Here is a 20,797-nt window from a genome sequence, read left to right as displayed (position 1 = left end):
AGAGACCCCCAGCGGAGCCCTGAGACTATGTGGAGAGTCATCACATGCCCCAGCCCCCATGGTTTCATCTCAGCCACCATCTGACTGCTTTAGCCGGAGAAACCCTTAGCAGAACTGCCCCCTGGGAGCAGAACTGCCTCCAAACCCCCTGACCTGCAGAAACAGTGAGAGATGTTGCCATGGCTGAACCTTGTCTCTCTCCTCCAAATTTACACGCTGTAGTCCTAACCTGTACCTAAGAATGTGACTATGTTTGGGGATCAGGTCTTTAAAGAGGCAATTAAGGTTCACTGAGTTCATAAGGGTGAGGCTCTAATTCCAATATGACTGGTCTCCTTTAAGAAGAGGAAGAGACACCAGGGATGTGGGTGCACAGAGAAAAGGCCAAGAGGGGTCCCAGCGAGAAGGTGGCCATTTGCAAGCCAAGGAGAGAGGCCTCAGGAGAAACCAAACTTGCTGACACTTTGATCTTGGACTTGAACTATGAGAAGAAGAAGACAAAAAAAGATCTGTTGTTTGAGCCACTAAGTCTGTATTGTTTTACTCTGGCAGCCCAGCAAATGAATACAGATAAGAATATGGTGGTTGTTGTTTAAAGTCACTAAATTTGGGAGATATTTGTTATGCAGCAAGAGTAACTGATACAGAGCATACAGAGCTGGGGAAGTGAAGACGGAGAACTCGGGGACCTGGGGTTCCACTCCTGGCTCTGCCACTGTCTCACTGGGTGGCTCTGGCATCCCTTTCCTCTGGTCTTTGGTGTCCCCATCTGTAAAGTGGGCTGATCAAATTGCTTCTAAGGTCTCTCACGGCTCTATGATGAACTGACTTTCTGGATGAGTCCTGGGAAGAGCTTAGTGTGACAAAGGAAAAGATTTGCAGCTGTGTTCCTGGAGACTTCTCTAGCTTAAGACGCACTCACTGTCTCGCTAGGTATTATTAACAGTAATACCTACTATTTAAGAAGCTCCTTCCGTGTCAGAGCCAGGGTGATTTACAGACATTATCCCATTAAATTAAATCTTCAGTAATCCACTGGGGAAGGGGCGATCTTTGAAGCTAAAGACAGCTGAACAGAAAAGTAAATGATCTTGTCCAAGTTCACACAGCTAGCATGGAAGAAGCCAGGGTCCGATGACAGTCTGATTCCCAAGTCCATGTTGTCTCCATGGGGCGTCTCCAGTTGACACTTAGGGCAAAGGTGCATGAGAGTCGTCTGTCACGTCCCGTCTAATTCCAGCTATGAGGGCTTTTATCGGCTCCACCCGAGATTGAAAGTGACTGTCCCTTCCCAGCTCTCTCAGATGGAGGGACAGAGGGAGCAGGCGGCTGACCGGCCATCTGTGAGGGGTCAGGGCATAAATGCCAGTATTGTTTCCTAAGTAAGAACAGACGGATTGGAATGTCAAGGCCAAGCAAGAAGAGATGAGATCTGCCCTTTGAGGTCCTCTTCAGGCCAGACCCAGGACAGATGGCAAACTGTCGCCGCTCGATATAGAATGAGGCCAAGTCGAAGTTCAGGTTGAGAGGCTGTAGTTCAAGTTTCCATGCAGCTGTCGGGAAAATGAGCTCCCCTGATGAACGGCCTCCCCCAGCTACTCAGATTCCCTTTTCTTTTCTGAAAACAGCGTTTGTGTCTGACGGCTCTTTTGATCTTGGAAGTGCTGTTCAGTTGCGGGATTTAAGATGTTCTGGGCACCCAGACAGCATGCCTCTTTTATCAGGGTGCTGATATTAGACATGGGAGACAGGTCAGGGGTGCGGCGGACAGAGCCCAGTCCTGAGCGAGACTCTGATCTCCGTAGCGCGGTACCTCTGTGATCTTAGTGTTTCTGAATCCCAGGCTTCTTCCCTGTGCACTGGGGTCAAACCCCAGACCCAAGAGTGTTTGTGAGAGTGAACGTGAGCATGTGACTGTCCTGCATAGTAAGCGCTCATTTAATGCTAATTCCTCCTCCCTTCGGCTTCCCTCCAGAGAGTGATGTGTTCATTGCTTTGCTTGCTTATTTAACAGGCATTTATTGAGTGCCTACTGTGTGTCCAGACCTTTCTGGGGTGCTGTGGCTACAGGAACACACCGGTGAACAAGACCCCCCCATGCGGGAGGCGGGCAAGGGACCAAATGAAGATTCTTTCAGTGGTGGCCTCGCTGTGTCTGGGACCTTTTCCTCTGAGGTCTTGATTTCCCTGCCTACTGAGTCTGATGCTCTCTCATATGCAGGATTCCTCCATAACAGAGCCCCTCCCCAGTCCTTCCTGGGATAGCTTTCCAATTTTTAAAAAAGTATTTATTTATTTGGCTGCACCGGGTCTCAGTTGTGGGACACCAGATCTTCGTTGTGGCGTGTGGGATCTAGTTCCCTGACCAGGGATTGAACCCCGGCCCCCTGCATTGGGTTCACAGAGTTGTAGCCACTAAACAGCCAGGGAAGTCCCTCGTTTCTGATTTTTTAACAGGAGACCTGATTGCAGTTCTCTTCACCTCCATCAAGAAGGCTCCTTTTTCCCTTCCTACACCTGTTCCAAATTTCAATTACACAAAATATCTTTCACGCACGGTTCAGCCAGATTCCTCAAGAGGAGGAGGGGAAAGGGGTGCTGTAAGTATTCATAATGTGTTTGCATTATGGAATAATTACACATAATTGCTCTGCCTTGTAAATAAGTATAAAACATTTACCAGTCTCTACAGTGGGAGAAGCCGTGGGGCTGCCATCTCCCACGGAAGTCGCCCCTGGTGGAAACACGCGCCGGCAACTGGCAATCTTTCCAGCCCACAGGCACATGTGTCATTCGCATCAGCGAGGAAGGTGAGTGGTCATTTCTAAGCCTGTAAAAATTATGCCAGCGTATTGGTTTACATTTATATATTCTCTGAATTCTTACACGGACTCCCCACGCATGAAGGGAACCCCCACAAGATGCAAGAAACTGAGGACACAAGCAGCAGTAACAGTTATGGTTCATCTGGGGCGCCCCATGTGCCTGTCGTGCTCTAGGTGCTTAGAACATCTTACAGACTCTCAGAGTCACCCAGCAGGACGGGGACCCTGACTTTGGTTCTCATGTAGCAGAAGAAGGAACTGAGGCTTATAAGGTTTAGGAAAACTGCCTGTGTTCACCAAGTTAGTGAAAGATGAAGCTGGGGATTCAAGCCCAGACAGCATGGCCAGGCACTTGACCGACAAATACCACCTTTGATTGCTCTTTTCTCCCTTCCCACCTCCCCTGTGACAAGCGGTGGGCTGACTTCTGGAAGGATCTGCACCCTCTAGCTGGCTAGATGTGAGGAGGAGCTAAATCAACCCATTTTGTTGTTGTTGTTGCTGCTGTTCCAAGGTTACAGATTGAATTGTGTCCCTCTCATAAGACATGTTGAAGTCCTAACCTCCAGTATCCCAGACTGTGACCTTCATTGGAATCAGTCATTTATAGAGGCAGTTGAGTTAAAATGAAGTCCTCACATCCTGACATAAAGGGGAAATCTGGACACGGAGATACCCACAGAAGAAGACCAATGGGAAGCCCCAGGGAGAAAACCGTCTACGAGCCAAAGAACGCTTGGGGATTCCAAGCTGGGAAAGACACAGGAACAGATTTCCTCTCACTTCCTCATAAGGCTTCCCTGGTGGCTCAGCTGGTAAAGAATCTGCCTGTAATGTGGGAGACCTGGGTTCAGTCCCTGTGTTGGGAAGATCCTCTGGAGAAGGGAAAGGCTACCCACTGCAGTATTCTGTCCTGGAGAATTCCATGGACTGTATAGTCCACGGGGTCTCAAAGAGCCAGACACAACTGAGTGACTTTCATTTTCACTTTTCCTCAGAAGGAATGAACACTGCTGACACTTTGATCTCAGAATTCCAGCCTTCAGAGCTGGGAGACGATGAGTCTCAGTTCACTTAACCCACCTAGCTGGTAGCTCCAGAGTGGTACTTTGTTATGGCAGCGTTAGATGACAGATACATGCAGAAACCACCTCACCTCCCCCCAGGGATTAGATGCTATTACCATGGTGACATGACAACTCAGGGTGGTCTGTGGCTAACAGACCCATGATAGAGTCCTTTGCAGGTGGATTTTAAAGGTCTAATTGCTGACTCATTTCTCTGCAAGGCCATCTGCAGATGGGCCAACAGGTGCCCAGGGAGGGACATGGCAGATCCATGACTGCACAGTACAGAATGGTGGATGTGGGATGAGAACCAGCAAAGGGCTCCCCCCCTGCAGCTCTTTGTCTCCTTCTGCCTAGGAATGCTGTGCAGAAGAAGCAGCAGAAGGAAAAGTGAGCCCACATGGGGAGGCCACCATGCCAAGGACAGAGTTGCTAATGCTACACGAAACACGTCTGGACCTAGTTGGTGGGTTTGCTGGGAGTTACAATGTGCCAACCCCATCCTGAATTCTGAATAAAGCCCAATCCCCACTGTTGGCTGGTGGTAGATCCCATGTCAACTGAACCTCATTTCCTGGGGCTACCAGCTAGGTGGGTTAAAACAATGGGACTTCGTTTCCTCCCAGGTCTGGGGGCCAGAAGTCCTAAATGAAGGTGTCATCAAGGCCATGTCACCTGCAACGGCTCTCGGGGATCATCTTCCTCATCTCTTCCAGTGAATGGGGCTCCTGGGGATCCTCGGCTTGTGGCAGCACCTCTCCAGTCTCTGTCTGCACGTCACCCATCTTCCCCAGGCCTCTCTGGGCCTTCAGTCTCCTGATTTCCTGTTATAAGGACACCAGTCATGGAAGTAGTGCCCACCCTAACTGCAGGATGCTCTTGTATGGAGATTCTCAACATAATTCCATCTGTGAAAGCTCCTAACTCATTTTTAGTAATTTTTAAAAAGTATTATGTGAACCATTTTTAAAAAAAAGTCTTTATTGAATTTGCTATAAAATTGCTTCTGCTTTATGTTGTGGTTTTTTGGCTATGAGGCATGTGGGATCTTCACTCCCCAACCAGGCATTGAACCCACATCCGCTGCACTGGAAGGCGATGTCTGAATCACTGGACCACCAGGGAAGTCCCATGAAGACTCCTAATTCTAAGTAGGTGCCCATTCACAAGTTCTGGAAGTTAGCACTTGGACATATGTTTTTGGGGTTATTGTGAAAGAATCAGACACAAATTAGTGACTAAACAACAACGTCTCAGTAGCCATCTGAAGGAAATAATAAATACAAATTGAAAAAGTATGTTCTGATTTTCTCTTAAACAACCACACAAAGTCAAAGTCAAGTTAGTTGCTTGCTCATGTCCAGCTCTTTGGAACCCCATGGACTGTAGCCCACTAGCTCCTCTGTCCATGGGGTTTCCCAGGCAAAAATACTGCAGTGGGTTGCCATTCCCTTCTCCAGGGGCTCTTCCCGACCCAGGGATCAAAACTGGGTCTCCCGCATTGCAGGCAGATTCTTTACCACTGAGCCACCAGGAGGTCTAATCGATTCCTGATGGAGTATGTGCTCGCTATGGACCCTGCACAACTGGAATCCATGGGCAGCAAGTTGGCATCTCCCAGTTGTTTGCCAGGCGAACCATCTCAGCGCCTGCCTGTGGTCTCTTGGTGTTTCTCCGTCTGTGAAAAGTCTGTTCAGAGACTTTCCTTTCACTTGTCCCCTCCTGGCGCCTCCCTTTTTGTTTGTTTTTACTGATTTGTAGACCTTCTTCATATACGTTCTGATTTGTTGACTTGGCTGCTTATGTGAACGGTGGGTATCCGTGGTTTGTCTTTCTGCTCTTTGATGACCGGAGATTTTAAATTCGAGTGTCACACATGTTCCCATGACCCAGATGTCCCTGGGCTACAATCCCCGCACAGCCCCCCTCCCCACCCACACCTCTCCGCCTCTTGGGCTCCTGTCTCCTGGCTCACGCTGCCCCAGGCATTGTGTTTTGTTTTGTTTTTCCCCCAGTTTCTGGAATGTTCCAGCTTAGGTTCATGTTTGGTCTGTGTACACGCGCCCCTCTCTCTGCCCTCGGGTCATCTCCTCCCGGGAACATGCCTGCCCTCACACCGCCCTAATCGGCTCATCACCTCCATTGCTAACCCCTCACCCCCATCCCAGGGACTCCAGATTCACTGTGTCACAGTGTTACAGTTCTCGACGTTCATCAGTCTTCGTGTTTGCTTGTTTACTGTGGTGCGTCTCCTCTGCCAGTCCCACGACAAGGGAGTCTTTTGTCCTATTCACTGCCACTTCCCCAGTGCCCAGAATGGCGCCCAGCACGTGGTCAGGATTTGCCTCCGCCAGAGCTGGGACCCTCGCAGTCACGCAGGGCAGGTAGACCCTCCTCCCCACTGGGTTACACCGCTGAAACACAGGGACTCACTTGTTGCCCGCAGGAGGGTGGCAGCCTGGGGCCGCCACGGTTTTTGTGGTCTGAGGTCTGGCAGGGGAGACCTCCCCCAGGGGATGCTCCTGGCAGGGAAGGGAGACTGAGCTCAGGGTGGGTTGGGGGAGCTGAAGGGGGGCCCCTGAGAGGAGGAGAGGGGCTGGCGGGGAATGCATTTGCATCAGAACTAGACTTAAGGGGGAAATGAGGAGGGCGAGCAGTTGCCCAATGGGAGCTCTGGGATTCGTCTTCAGCATATTTCCTCTGATTTCCCCAAACACTTGAAATTAATTAGGTGGACCAGAGCCTTCGAGAGCCTCTCTCTCGGTGGGAATCTCACCCCTGCCAGGGCTGGGTTTGGCAAGCCTGCTGCAGGAGTCCCAGGCTTTCTCCCGCCGCCCTGGTCTGTCACGCGTCTGCCCACGATGCTTGCCACACTTTTGCCACGTCGGGGAGAACCTCCTGGGTGAGTCTTTCTCCGTTTGCACACCTGCCAGACACAGCTGTGGGCTGGTTCCCGGGCTCCTGACCAGCTGGGACCAGAGGGCGAGGCCACGCCCCCGGTGGGAGTGGCTGACTCCGCTGTCAGTCATCCTGCAGAGAGGCCCACCTTGGGAACGAAATGAGGGCTGGACAGGTGGGCGTTCCACTGAGGAGCGTCGACTCTGGGCTTCCTGGCCTTGGAGGTGCAGCGGCGCAGGGCATGCTCCCGTGGTGTGGGCTGAGCGCCCCTGGCGTGGAGGTGGGAGCAGCGTCCGGCAGGGTCTGTGGTCCCCAGGGACCTCCGTGTCCAGAAGCAGATGCTCTGTTCTCTCTGTTTCGCCCCAGGCTTCCCTGATGCCTTGAAACAGCCGAAAGCCTTGAATCAGGGGTGTCAGATGGAAAAGGCAGCAGCCTGACTCCGAGGCCAGAGGGCAGGATGGGTGAGCAATGACCACCATGGGAAGGAGTCGGCTCAGAGGAAAGTGGCTTGTTTAGGGCTGTGGGCAGCCACAGCTGAGACCTGGTGGCTTCACAGGAGACCCGTAGCGATGTGAGAGAGCAGCCTGGACCTGCTCATCGTGCCGGCTGGGCTCACGGGTGTGTGTGTGTCCAAGTTCTTGCAGGGGTAGGGGAGGCTGGAAGTCAAATTTCAGTAAAGGTTTTTACAAAATGATTTAGAAATCTTGCTAATAGTTCATGCATTCACATGGCTCAATGCTCCAAAGGTGGGAAAGGGAAGCCGGGAACATGGTCCGACCTGCCAGTTTCTCAGCCATTCACCCTCTTCCTAAGGACAGCCAATGTTACCAGCTTTTTTTTTGTCAGAAACTCTTTATCCATCTATAGTTAGCTGTATGTATATCCCCCTTCTACCAAATGGCATGGCTCCATACCTTCCATTCTTCATTTTCATTTCTTTACTTCATAATATATTTTGAGATTATTTCCTACTGATGCAAGAGTGTTTTCTTTCCTTTTTTTCTGATTAAAATATATTCTCTGGGGACTTCCCTGCTGGTCCAGTACCTAAGACTCTGTGCTCCCAATGCAGGGAGCCCAGGGTTCAATCCTTGGTCAAAGAACTAGATCGAACATGCGGCAACAAAGATTGAAGATCCCGAGCGCTGCACCCAAGACCTGGCACAGCTAAATAAAGAAATAAATATTAAAAATATATATATATTCTTTTTGTAGATGGGATGATTTGAGAGAATAGGATTGAAGCATATACATTACCATATGTAAAATAGATAGCCAGTGGGAGTGTGATGTGTGATGCAGGAAACCCAAAGCTGGTGCTCTGTGACAACCTGGATGATTGTAAGATTCATTTGACCAGTTTCCTAGTAAAGGACACTGAGGCTGTCTCAAGTCCTTTTTGCTGTGATACAGTGGGCATTTCATGGAACAGTGACATAGTCTGTTGTAGCAGGAAGGCTGCGGCAGAGGTGGTAAAAGCCTCTGATAGTCCAGTTCTCTTTCCACAAGTCCCAACCCCCTTGCAGTTAGGCATAGTCACCTGACTTGTTCTATCCCAGGGACTGAGAACAGCAACAGTATGTGCATCTTCCCACTGGGGAAAGCCCACGCGGAATCCTCTAATCTCTCCCTCTTCACTGTAGTGACTGATGAGGCAGAATGTTCCAGATGGTGAAGCTCCAGGATGGGTAGGGACCCAGACTGGGTCCCTGAGGCACTGTATGGAGCAGAGTCCCCTACAGACCCACGATGGACATGAGGGTATTTTGCATGATCAAAAAGGAAACTTGGTTGCATTCAGTCACGAGGCAGTTAGGTTGTTTACTTTGGCTGACTTCCGTGAGTCACAGTGCACCAATATTTGGGTATTGAATTTCATAAGTGACTTTTTAAATTGAAGTACAATTGAAGTGGACTGAGCCTTCATAAAGAAGGCTGAGCATTGAAGAATTGGTGCCTTCAGATTGTGGTGCTGGAGAAGACTCTTGAGACTCCCTTGGACCACAAGGAGATCCAACCAGTCAATCCTAAAGGAAATCAATCCTAAATATTCATTGGAAGGACTGATGCTGAAGCTGAAATTCCAATACTTTGCCCACCTAATGTGAAGAGCCAACTCATTGGAGAAGACTCTGATGTTGGGAAAGATTGAAGGTAGGAGGAGAAGCAGGGGACAGAGGATGAGATGGTTGGATGGCGTCATCGACTCCATGGGCATGAGCAAGCTCTGGGAGATAGTGAAGGACACAGAAGCCTGGTGTGCTGCAGCCCATGGGGTCACAAAGAGTCAGACACGACTGAGCGACTGAACAACAACAGCATAGTTGATTTACAGTGTTGTGTTCTCTTCTGCTGTACAATGAAATGAATGGGCTATGAGTATACACATGTCACCTCCCTCCGCCTCCCCCCATCCTACCCCTTTAGGTCATCACGGAGCACTGAGCTGAGCTCCCTGGGCCATACAGCAGATTTCCACTAGCTGTCCATTTTACACGTGTAAGTGTGTATATGTAAATCCTACTCTCTGAATTCATCCCGCTCTCCTTTTCTCCACCCTGTGTCCACACGTTTGTTCTCTACGTCTGTGTCTCTGTTCCTGCCCTACAAATAGATTAATCTGTACTGTTTTTCTAGATTCCGCATATATGTGTTAATATACAATATTTGATTGCTTCTCGGCCTTTTGGCTAAGATCAAGTGTAACATGCAACATTTGTTTTTCTCTTTCTTGCTTCACTCTGCATGACAGACTCGAGGTCCATTCATGTCTCTCCAAATAACCCAATTTCATCCCTTTCTGTGGCTGAGTAATACTCCGTTGTGTGTATGCACCACATCTTCTTTATCCATTCCTCTGTTGGTGGGCATTTAGGTTGCTTCCATGTCTTGGCCATTGTAGAGAGTACTGTAATAAACACTGGGGTGCCTGTGTCTTTTTGAATTATTGTAAGGGACTTCTAAATGAATGGTTGACCAAGAAGTTTCCTGGAGAGGCTCCCTGGAACTGGTGGAGCTATAGATGCAGACAGGAATTGTTCGGAGAACCCCTGTGGGATCTGCATCTTTCCCCGCAGCCCAGATGGTGTATGATCCCTAAATCACCTCCCACCACTAGACCCTCATAAAGAGCATCTGGACTTTCTGCAGCTCTCCATGCCTCTCCTCTCCCACCCCTCTTTTTTTTTTTTTTTAATCACACTGGAGCTCTGAGGAAACTTTGCTAAGAAGATCAATACATTAGAGTCAAAATTCATAGGAGGCTGTTTATAATCTTGAAAACCGAGAAATAACCTTAATGTCCAACACAAGGGGATATATTCAGTTATTCATGACGTGAATTGAAACAGCCATTGCCAGTGGGATTAAAGAAAAAGGATAAAGGAAAATGTCTATGATATTTTTGCTGAGAAAGATAAAGCAGATTATAGAATATGATCCCACTGAAAAAAATGGAGATCTGTATGTAGAGAAAGTATACTACCGAAATGTACACGTGTCACTCCCCTTGGGTCCTTTCCAGTTTGCAGAAATATAGTCTTTGATTACAGGAATCTCTTCAACTCTTGCAACCTCAATTCCCACTAATGTGCTGAAGGGTCCCAAATCCACTTTTTTGGTTGCTTTTTGCTGAGATTTCAACATTTATCAAATGTTGCTACAACTTGCTCTTTCTCTGTGCTGCTGTTGGCCACTGGTTCCACCATGCTACCAGAAACCTTGGAGACGTCTAAAATTTCTATCTCCATTTTGTAAATTCAACCAGTTAACCAGCTTCTGCTGATTATTTCTCTCTAATGCGCCTTATATCTGTCCACTTCTCCTGATCTCTTTCAGCACTTTATCTTGGGGTTTACGATCTCATACCTGGAAGATTTCTGCAGCTTCCTCCCCGGTCACCCTGTCTCCACTCTCATTGACCCACACTGATTACACACACTGAAGCCAGTGTGATCTTTCCACCAGGTAGATCTGGCCGTGTCACTCCCAACTTGAGAGCCTTCACTAGTTATTCACCACCTTGGACAGCCATGCTGTTACATGACATCTGACTCCCTCAAGGAGCTGTCCCAGTCATACCTGTGAATTCATCACTTCGTATCTTACCTCTGTGCCCACCTATCTGCCCATCCACCTAACTATCCATTCACTGTCCATCTATTCACCGATTTTTCAATCTACCCATCCATCCATCCATCCATTCATTCCTCTATCACCCAATAAAACCCAAGAGTACCTCTTTATGTATCCCTGTGACTTGGGTATAAAAACATCATAGTGCATTAGGACAAACAGTTCCAGAGATAGCATATGGGAAATTAGAGATAACAAAAAGAAACGAAACAATAGGGGGACTCTATCTCCCTTTCTTACTGCTTCCTATTTTTGTGGCCTCTTGATCTAATTTTCATAATGATACCTCTTACCTGCTTGCTTGCTCTCTCCCTCTCTCCCTCTCACAGTTTGCATTTTGCTTGGGGTCGAAAGACAGTCGTTTACACTGGAGACCAAGAGGAGACCTGCTTTTCTGGTGCTTCTGTGACATGTCTGTGGTTGGCCTCTGCTTGGGAAAATGGACTCTCAACGTGCTCACAGAAACCTTTGCACCAATGCACAGAGGTAGAATCATTTCATTCTGGAGTGTGGATTTCCTTGATCTTGGTGGAGTTAAAGGAAGAAACAAAGAAACCCATCATGACTGTGGAAGAAAAGGTCACAAAGAAAGGTCTTATTTTAAGCCCTCAAAAAAAAAAAAAAATCACAAACATTTGGATTTCCTTTTTAAAAAAACAAACAAACAGAAAGAGCTTTGTCCGTGTGTTGTTCATTTAGGAGCTTATTTATTATTTATTTATTGTAATGATGGAAGCCCCCATCCGAGGAGGCGCAGAGCCCTAATGAGAACGCAGTACCGGGAGCGCTCCCAGCGTTCTGCCCGCAGCCCCACGCGTCCCGAGGCGTCCTGGCACGCACAAGCCTCATTACGGACACATGCCCTGTCACGTGTTATTCCTCACTTAGTGACAATTTGTCACTGTCACCCTTGACATGTCACTCCTCGGCAGACGGATTTGACTCCGATGCCAAGTCTGACACCCGGATGAGAGGCAGTCGTAATCTGAATTGAAATAACGGGTCGAGGGTGGCTAATTTCACTCTGACATAATTCTAATACCACGTAAAAAGAGAGAAGTGCTGTATTTAAAGGGTTTTTTTTTTTTTTCTAAAGCTCGCCCCACCGCCCTCTCTCTTGCTCTGCGTCTGAGTATTCAATTATTCTTTAGGATCATGCTTTTATTTTTGAAGGATTAAGTCTTGCGTTTTAATAACATGCATTTTCAATTAAGTGCACTAAGATCTGCGGATATAACTATTACTTAAACTATAAGTAATGGTTGCATGTAAAAATTAGGAAACATTGTTCTTTAGATAAATGACATTCAAATTAGTTCTTATTATAAATGGGATAGAAAATGGATTTTTTCAGCTCTGGCTGGCCAAAGAGCCAACATTTGTATCTACTTCATTTGTTTAAATATATTTCAAGCCAGATTGAAATCCATACGGCCTGACATTAATTGAATGCTGCCGCGTCAATGTACTCAAGTTCCCTAAATCACTGAGGAGTGAGTTTTCACTGGCTTGAATTAGAAATATTCCATCCCTCTTACACTAAAATAGTATTGTTTATGTAGCAGTTCTTTAAGCCATCATTAAATGCTATCAATCTTAATAAAATGCATTTAAACAGACCATATGTGGAGTATGACTGGGGTTTTTAAGGACCTGTATTTATTTTTTTTCCCCTGAAGAGATGATTACTTTTTTTTTTTTCCTGTGGGAAGAGTTTCTTTTGTATAGTATTTTCCAGTAAACACAGCTTTCCTTTCGCTAAGAGATGAGAACGAGATGGGAGGTTAGTGTAAATTTTCTTTTCTTCCCACCTTGCCTGCCTTTCTAGGGGATGGGAGGAGACAAAGGGAGAACCATTTCAGTACTGGTCCTGGGAGACAGGATGGTAGCAGACAAACATGGAGAGTCCCTGCAAGGCAGTCACTCGGTACTTGGTTCTGTTTTTAGGAAGCCAGAATCCGATGTGCTAGTTTACAGTGAGGATGAGAAATGAGTGGGTCGGAATTCTTGGATGATGACCAAGATGTTCTCGCTTCCTGGGCAGAGATGTGGGGTCATTACTGGAGGGTTGCTTTGTGCTTGGGGAACCAAACGAGGGATTTACAGAAATTCAACGTCCAGTGGCATCAGGCCACGCCAGCTCAATGTGTGCTCCTGTGCAAAATGCACTCATTCAATCATCATAGCTGTGTCTTTACTGAGGGCCTGTGCTGTGCGGGGATTCTGCAGTGAAGGGGCTGAGGACTGTGAGGAGCTGATGGTCATGATAAGTGGTGCAGATGCGGGTGACTGATGCCAGGAAAATGCAAAGTCAGAATGGGAGCCTGGTCACAGCAGAGAGGAAGGTTGGCCTTTCTGGGAGGTGGCCTCGAGGCAGAGGTGGAAGGCCTGGGGAGGAGCACACAGGTGTTTCAGAATCCCGGCCGTGTAGGGAGGAAGCTGGAACAGTAGGAGACCAGGATTGGTGCTCAGAGTCCACGAGGTAGTGGAGGAGCTGGAGGAATCAGAGGGACCAGCCATCGGGGTGTCGCTGCTCCACATCCACTGACCTGATGGGCTCGGATGACCTTGCCCATGGAGCTGACCACTGTCAGGCCTCTGGCTGCCTTGGTCTCTGCTGGACTGGATATCAAGGGACTTGGCCTTGCTTCTAAATACTGCAGGCCCTGCGATCACCTATCTATGACTGTCTCCACTGTACATGGGGCGTTGAATTTGTTATAAAGAGATCATGTCTTTAGAAGTTGCAGACACCTGCACAGAAAGACCATTCAGGAGCTGAGGAGCCTCTCCCTGGCCTGCTGGCCACCATGCTCCTGGTTGGAGTTCACTGCTATAAGCTCACTTTCTTACCCATTCTTTGTTATTCATTCACTCATTCAACATGTAGCCAATGCCATTGCTGTGCCAGGGACTTGACAAAGTGGTGGACATGCAGTCACTAACTCACCTGGATCTACAGCTTAGTGGGGATGAGCGGTGATGCCTTAATGAGAAAACAGGTGCTGTGGGCCCAAGGTCCTGGAGGAATGGACATGAAACTAAGCCCTGGGGGTGGACAGGGGTCACTTGAAGGGGTGGGATGGGAGTTGGGGAGGATTTGCCAAGTTATGGGGATGAAAGAGGTACTAACAACCTTGGAGCCAACACATGGGGTTCCAACCCCAGTTCCAACAGGTAAGTTCACAGATTCTGGCTGAGTCAGCTGATGCTGGGGCCTCTGTTTCCTTATCTGTAGAATGGTGATGACAGTGATGAGAGCTAAGTGGTACCTGACAGGGCTCAGTGAGGGTTAGGTTGGACTCTGCATCCAACACGAAATTTTCTATGTATTTAAAGGATGGCAGAAAGTCAGGTGGCAGAGCAATAAGTACTGATGACCAGCATCAGCCATTGCAGTAAATCTCAGGAGCTGTGCATGAAACCTGTAAACCATCATCCCATTTCACAGATGGGGAAACTGAGGCCTGGGACAGGAAGCAGCTAGCTTGGGGACACACTGAGTTGGGGAGGAGGGTGGCCAGGGTCTTACCCAGGCGTGTCTATTTCTGCTCATTGGTGCGCAGATACGAGCCATTCTGCCCTTGGGAGGTCTCTAGCAAGGCATGCAGGCATAACCGGGCCAGGGCGTGAGAGGACCACAGTGACTTGTATTTCCCGAGATAGAGTTTGAGGAGGTCTGTGGTGGGAGGTGAGACTGGAGGTGAAAACTGAGGCCTTGTGTTACATCCAGTGGAACTTGTGTTCTAGGTGGAGGGCCATAGGGAGCCATCGAAGGATCGTGAGCAGGGAAGGGCTGTGATCAGATACACGTTTTCTTTAGACTGCAAGGTTTTGTGAATTTTTAAAAGAAAATATTTGTTTATTTTTGGCTTCTTCGGGTCTTAGCTGTGGCACCCAGGGTCTTTGTCACTGTGTGTGGGCTCTTTATTGCGGTGTGTGGGCTTCTCCCCAGTTGTGGAGCATGGGCTTAGTTGCACCATGGCATGTGGGATTTTAGCTCCTCCGATGGCTCAGCAGTAAGGAATCCGCCTGCCAGTGCAGGAGATGCTTGTGTGATTCCTGGGTCGGGAAGATTCCCTGGAGGAGGAAACCCACTCCAGTGTTCTTGCCTGGAGAATCCCACGGGCAGAGGAGCCTGGTGGGCTACCATCCAAAGGGTCGCACAGAGTCAGACACGACTAGGCACCCATGCACACACATGTGGGATCCTAGTTCCCTGACCAAGGATTGAACATGCGTCCCCTGCCTTGGAGAATGGATTCTTAATCACTGGACCACCAGGGAAGTCCCATGCCTGTACTCAGAGTCAGACAGGAGGCTCTGGAGAAGAAATCCTTATCCCCACCCAGCTGGGAGGAGCTCATTCATTTGCCTCCTCCTTGGCCATCCCTCAGGGCTGACCTTTCCTGTGTGGCTCCATGTTTGTCCTGGACCCATCCTCCAGGTCGCCAGGGACCTGTGTGAAGACTCTGGTTCTGTGAGCCTGGCCCTCCAGGGTCACGGTCAGGGCCTGCGTGATCGGAATGGACAGGCGGGATCTTGAGGACAAAAATTGATTCCTGGCCACAGAGGGGCCTGGTGTCCACTGCTCAGATGGTGGCCATGCTGGCCTTTTCCAGGGAGACAGAGCAATTACCTCATACCAATTTAGCTCTCCTTCCAAGAGCTGGCCTGAGAGTCACTTTGCCACTCTGTTTTTTTAAGCCTGGGGTTAATTGGGGACTGCTGTATATTTAATAAGGAGCCTCTGAGACAAAGCTGTGCGGGTTCTCTGTCGTTCAATAGTCCATTAGGCAGGGCCTTTAGAGTTGAAATGGTCATATGAATCTCTGGAGAGAGAACTCATTAATGGGACAGTAAGTTCCAATTAGTGGCTCGGCCCAAGAGGACCGTGGTGCAGAAAACACGGCCCTCAGCCCCTCTCCCAAAGGGGCACCATTGTCCAGCTGCCCGCCTCCCGCTGGGCTGATGTGGTCACAAACAACACAAATACTTGCTCCGAAAATCCACCTTTGTCATCTGCATCATCAACCGGAAGGCAAAACAAAAAAGCAAAACCCTTGCAACCATTTAGAGAAAATAAGAAAGGCCTATTTGCTTTCACAGGGCCATTTCTTCTCTCAACAAGGGAAGAGAAAGCCCATGGGCGGGGCTCGGCACAGGGCGTCTTTTTGTCTGGCGTGGGAAGCTAGAAGAATCCCAGGTTTGGAATGAGGCATGTCATCTACTTGTCAGCAGCTCCTGCTCTTGGTTCTGCCTGAACACCCCCGGGGAGCCCCCCGCTGGCACCTGGGGCAGGCCCGTGACTCTTCCCACCAGCCCCGGCAGGGATGGCATGCAGGATGCTTGCCCAGCCAAGGAAGGTGATATTTCTCCCTAGGGAAGTTGGACCTGAGTCTTGATTTTGCAAAGACCTGATTTTATCTTTCTCTGTAGTGCAGACAAGTTAGTGAAGCACTCTGAGCCTCCAGGTGCCCCTCTTCAGAATGGGGGTGCTTACGGTGCCTAGTGGGCTCCCCAAGTGGTTCAGTGGTAAAGAACCCACCTGCCAATGCAGGAGATGCAGAAGATGCAGCTTTGATCCCTGGGTTGGGGAAGAGCTCCCAGAGGAGAGCATGGCAAACCACTCCAGTAATCTTGCCGGAAAAAACTCCAAGGACAGAGGAGCCTGGTGGGCTATAGTCCATGGTGTTGCAAAGAGTCAGACATGATTGAGCAACTGAGCACGCCCACAGAGAGCCCTTGCAGACACTTAACACACACACACATGGGAGCCAGCCATGGTCAAGGCAATGGGTACGCTGACACTTTTACTACACTTTTCCACCCATTCATTTGTCCCAAGAGCCCATGCTGTGGGCAGTGTGAATTATTCTCACCATTTTAAAGGTGAAGGAAGTGAGGTCCAGTCAGGGGCATTGGTTAAGTGAAGCCTGGACCCTACCATCATGAGGCCATGACGCTGGCCTTTGCCAAGTCCTGAAGCTCATGTCGGTTCTGATGAGTCCTGAAAGCTCGGGAGATAACACTGACATGGCATTGTAGGAAGCTCATATTCTGGGAAGTCAAGGGTTGGGAGGAGAGCAGAGCCCTGAGAGACGTGAACTTCTCAGCAAAACTGGCTGAGCGAGGCAGGGCTGAAGACGGAAGGTCAAGCAGACAGGGGTGGACCCTGGATCCACGTGGACAGTCTCAGCTCCTCTGTGAGCCCACTGGGGACAGTGGGACCCACTCCTTAGGGCTGGGTAAGCTCTAAACAAGCTCCTGTTTAGTAATGGGAACTCAGAAGCAGGAAACAGTGGCTGTTCTTCTCTCTTCATTGATTTGGAAAGAATGGCTCAATGGACTGGTCGCTGGGAAAGGCATCGTCAGGGAGGTTCCCCTGCTGCCTTCGCCCTGCTCGCCCTGATCACCCTGTGTATTTCCATTTGGCATCTTCCTCCTGGGCTGTGGAGCCATCCACTGCTGGGTCCCCAGGCAGACAACGGAGTTTGCCTACAGCCACTGCTCAGTGGTGGCTCGTCCACCAGCTGCATGAGCGAATGGGCCGCTGACCTTTCTGCACGTTCTTGACCGACCCTGCCTCTCCAGAGAACAGTGGCCTGTGTCTCAAGACCTGTGTCTGCCGCTGCTCTAAGGCCCCCCTCCCATCACCACCCCTCACTCCCAGCAGGACCCCCTGTCTATGGCTCATTCCAGAGCCGGAGGCTCTGGGTTCCAGTTTTGGCTTGGTTGAGTAGCATCTTTAGCAAGCCTCTTTCTCCTGTTTTTTGAATAAAATGGCTGGACTTTGTGATCTCTATGGCCTCCTCCGAGGCCTGACCATCTGTTCTGTTGGAGAACACTTGGGTTTAGGTTAAAACTGGGCAATGTGTTAAAATCCATCTTCTCACGCTCGGGGGGCAGAGGTCTCTCAGCAGCAAACGTGACAGATTCTGAGAGAAGATCCTCGGGGCTGTGTGTCCATCAGAACAAATGCCTGGTTAAGCCAGCTCATGTGCCCCAGCGCATCAGATGCTACCATAGAGCCATTCTTTTCCGTATTTTAACTCTGCCATCTCTCTGTCGCATGGCCATGATAATGGACACTGAATATTACCATGACATGAAATTATGTTTAGTGATGCAGCAGAAAAAGAAAATTAATTTCATTCATTGACAAGCTTGTCAATTTACTCATATTGACTTTTTGATGCCTGCACCGCAGATGGCAAAGTTCATATACTATGAAATACATCATTATTAATATTGTCTCGAGCCATTGTAAGTCTTTGGGAGCTGAGAGATAAGGGGCTGTTTCTTCAAATCAGATAAGTATTCAAGAATATAAGATCGTGCATGTTTTATCTTTATTTTATATTAAAAACACCAAAGTCATCAACACCATGACTTGCATAAGTCATCTTTACCCCCCTTCCCCCCTATGCAATCAGTTGTCAAGTCCTGTCAATTCCACTCCATATTTCTTAATTCCATTCCTCTCTCTCCATCACCGCTGCCTTTGTCCTGATTTAAGCTGTCATTTCTTTATGCCTGCAGTGCAGCAGCACCCCAGGAGGACTTAGGCCTCCAGTTTCTCCCTCCCAAGTCCATCTTTCTTCTCCATTCATGGCATTGATGGTACCATCCCTCCCCGCAGAGCCCACGCCTTTGGATACCGTCCAGTGAACAAGGATCACGGTGATCCATCTTTAGCCTCTCACCCCCTTCCTGTCACTTGCCGAACTTGCTGGTCTCTCCAGAGATCTAATTCTGCATCCGAATCGTGTGCCATGATCTGGTCAGAGATTCCCGAGCCCATTCCCTGTAGATTCTGGGAAACTGCACGGTAAGTGGGATCTGATGTGGTGGAGCCGCTGTCCTGCTGACCTGCTCAGACCCAAACAGCCCTCAGTCCTTGTCTGTTCCCTTGGCCCTCCCTGTGACCCAGGCGAGGTGGATTTGGTGTGTCAGGGTGTCGCCTCATGCCCTCACTTCCCCAGACTGACCTTGAGTTTTCAGCAGTGAAATTGAACTCTCCCAAGGAATTAACCTTAAGCATGGCCCTTGCTCAAGACTTTCTCTGCAGCCCCTTCTACCTTCCTGTGGGAGGGGTGACTCTCCAGGGACAAAGAAGGGGCAGAGCCCCCTGAGGAAAGCCCCTTGGGCTTCTGTCCCATATTGGGGGGATTACGCATAGCATCACCCTGGGACTTGAGGCCTGGGGGAGCCCCGAGATCCTTGCCTTCAATTAAACATCTGCCCTCTTCTTCCCTTGATCCCAGGATCAGAATCTTGTGGGTTTCACCTACTCCCACACTCGCAGAGCATGTCACAATACCCTTTCATCTGCGGTGCTTCTGCCAACTTGGATCAAAGTGGCACCTGGAAAAAGTCTCCAAGTTTAGTCTTGTAAATCTGAATGGATTCCAGCAAAACTTGGCACCTGGGGCTTGCCTGATAGCTCAACTGGTGAAGAATCCTCCTGCAATGTGGGAAACCTGGGTTCGATCCCTGGGTTAGGAAGATCCCCTGGAGAAGGGAAAGGGTACCCATGCCAGTATTCTGGCCTGGAGAATTGCATGGACTACAGTCCATGGGGTCACAAAGAGTCAGACATGACTGAGCAACTTTGACTTTCATTTGCTAATAGTGTTGCAAAATGTCGTAAGAGGAGAAAGTGATGCTGAGTATCCTTTATCCGTGAATAAGGAAGACAGTTTACAGAAGCCCAAGTAGGCATCAAGGACAAAGCTGCATTTGCGGGTGACCTCCTGGGGCCCAGGACGGAAGCCATGTCTCTGTCCATGGTCCTGACAATCACCAGCCATTACTTCTCTCTTAGTGCTGATGACTCTTCTTTATAAAATAATTTTATTTGGTTATTTTTTTTTGGTTATGCTGGGTCTTCATTGCTGCTTGGGCTTTTCTCTAGTTGTGGTGTGAATGGGCTCAGTTGCTCTGTGGCATGTGGGATCTTCTAGGACCAGGGATTGAACTCATTTTTCCTGCCTTGTCAGGTGGATTCTTTACCTCCGAGCCACCATGGAAGCTTTGGTGTTGATGACTCTTGACCTCACTTCCCCAGGGATTTCTGGCCTGGTGGGGAAGTGGTGAGTGAGAATGTTAGGACAGGGAGACAGATAGACAGAGGCTGTGGGAGTGGCCCAGCCATAAAGAATTGCGAGGCAGAGAAAACTGCGGTTGCCAAGCCAGTTTTTGTTTTCTTCTTACTCTCCAGGAATTAAGGGGAAATGTTTTCTGAGGTCACTCACATACTGTACAGAGTGGATTGGAGTCCTTATCTTGACTCCCAGCTGAAATGGTTCTCTTGTGCTCCAGCCACGCTAATTCCTCCTTCAAGGCTGGCTGAATCTCCCCAGGAAGCTCTCCCTGTGTCCAGGAAGAGCTGATCATTCTGTCCTAAGCTCCTTGCAAGTTTCGCTTAAATTGTCTATGGCTTTATATTACGACAATGCACCTGGCAGGGGCTCAATGTTATTTATCACTGTGCCCCAAACATGAGCACTGGGTCCTGAAGAAACCAAAGGCTCAGAAGACGTGTGCTGGGTGGGTAAACCTCTCCCCAGTACTGTCCACATGCCCAGAGCCTGGGGTCATTTTCTCTCTATCTCCCCTGACACCCACCTTGAAGATAGCAGCCCAAGGGGCCCACTGGCAACCACCACATCGTCTGACCACCCTGCTCCAACCTTCTTGTTTCTGGGTCCCTGTGCCTAGGCTGGCCTTGCAGACCTTATTTCCCATGAACCTTTGGGTGAGGTGAAGCTACTCTTTGCTTGCCCACACAGGAAACCTCACAGGGGCCTCATGGAAGGGCTGAGAGTTTTCCCAAGGCCCTGTGGCTTCACTGTGGTGGAAGTGTGACTC

General features: G+C 49.1%; 2 long non-coding RNA genes across 2 annotated transcripts; both read left to right on the top strand.

The window, feature by feature from the left end:
- The first annotated feature begins 1,165 nt into the window (after positions 1 to 1,165).
- Positions 1,166 to 4,832, top strand: LOC123330691. The gene is made up of 3 exons (XR_006546746.2): positions 1,166 to 2,810; positions 4,250 to 4,358; positions 4,519 to 4,832. It is a non-coding gene; the product is annotated as an uncharacterized LOC123330691 (long non-coding RNA).
- Positions 4,833 to 5,429: 597 nt separating this feature from the next.
- On the top strand, positions 5,430 to 12,483 carry LOC123330749. Its single transcript, XR_006546845.2, has 4 exons — positions 5,430 to 6,276; positions 6,624 to 6,794; positions 9,218 to 9,289; positions 11,254 to 12,483. It is a non-coding gene; the product is annotated as an uncharacterized LOC123330749 (long non-coding RNA).
- Positions 12,484 to 20,797: the final 8,314 nt, after the last annotated feature.

The sequence above is a fragment of the Bubalus bubalis genome, chromosome 20 (genome assembly GCF_019923935.1).
Source record: "Bubalus bubalis isolate 160015118507 breed Murrah chromosome 20, NDDB_SH_1, whole genome shotgun sequence".
In the NCBI taxonomy this organism is placed as follows: Eukaryota; Metazoa; Chordata; class Mammalia; order Artiodactyla; family Bovidae; genus Bubalus; species Bubalus bubalis.
This window is presented reverse-complemented; position numbering and strand designations above follow the sequence as displayed.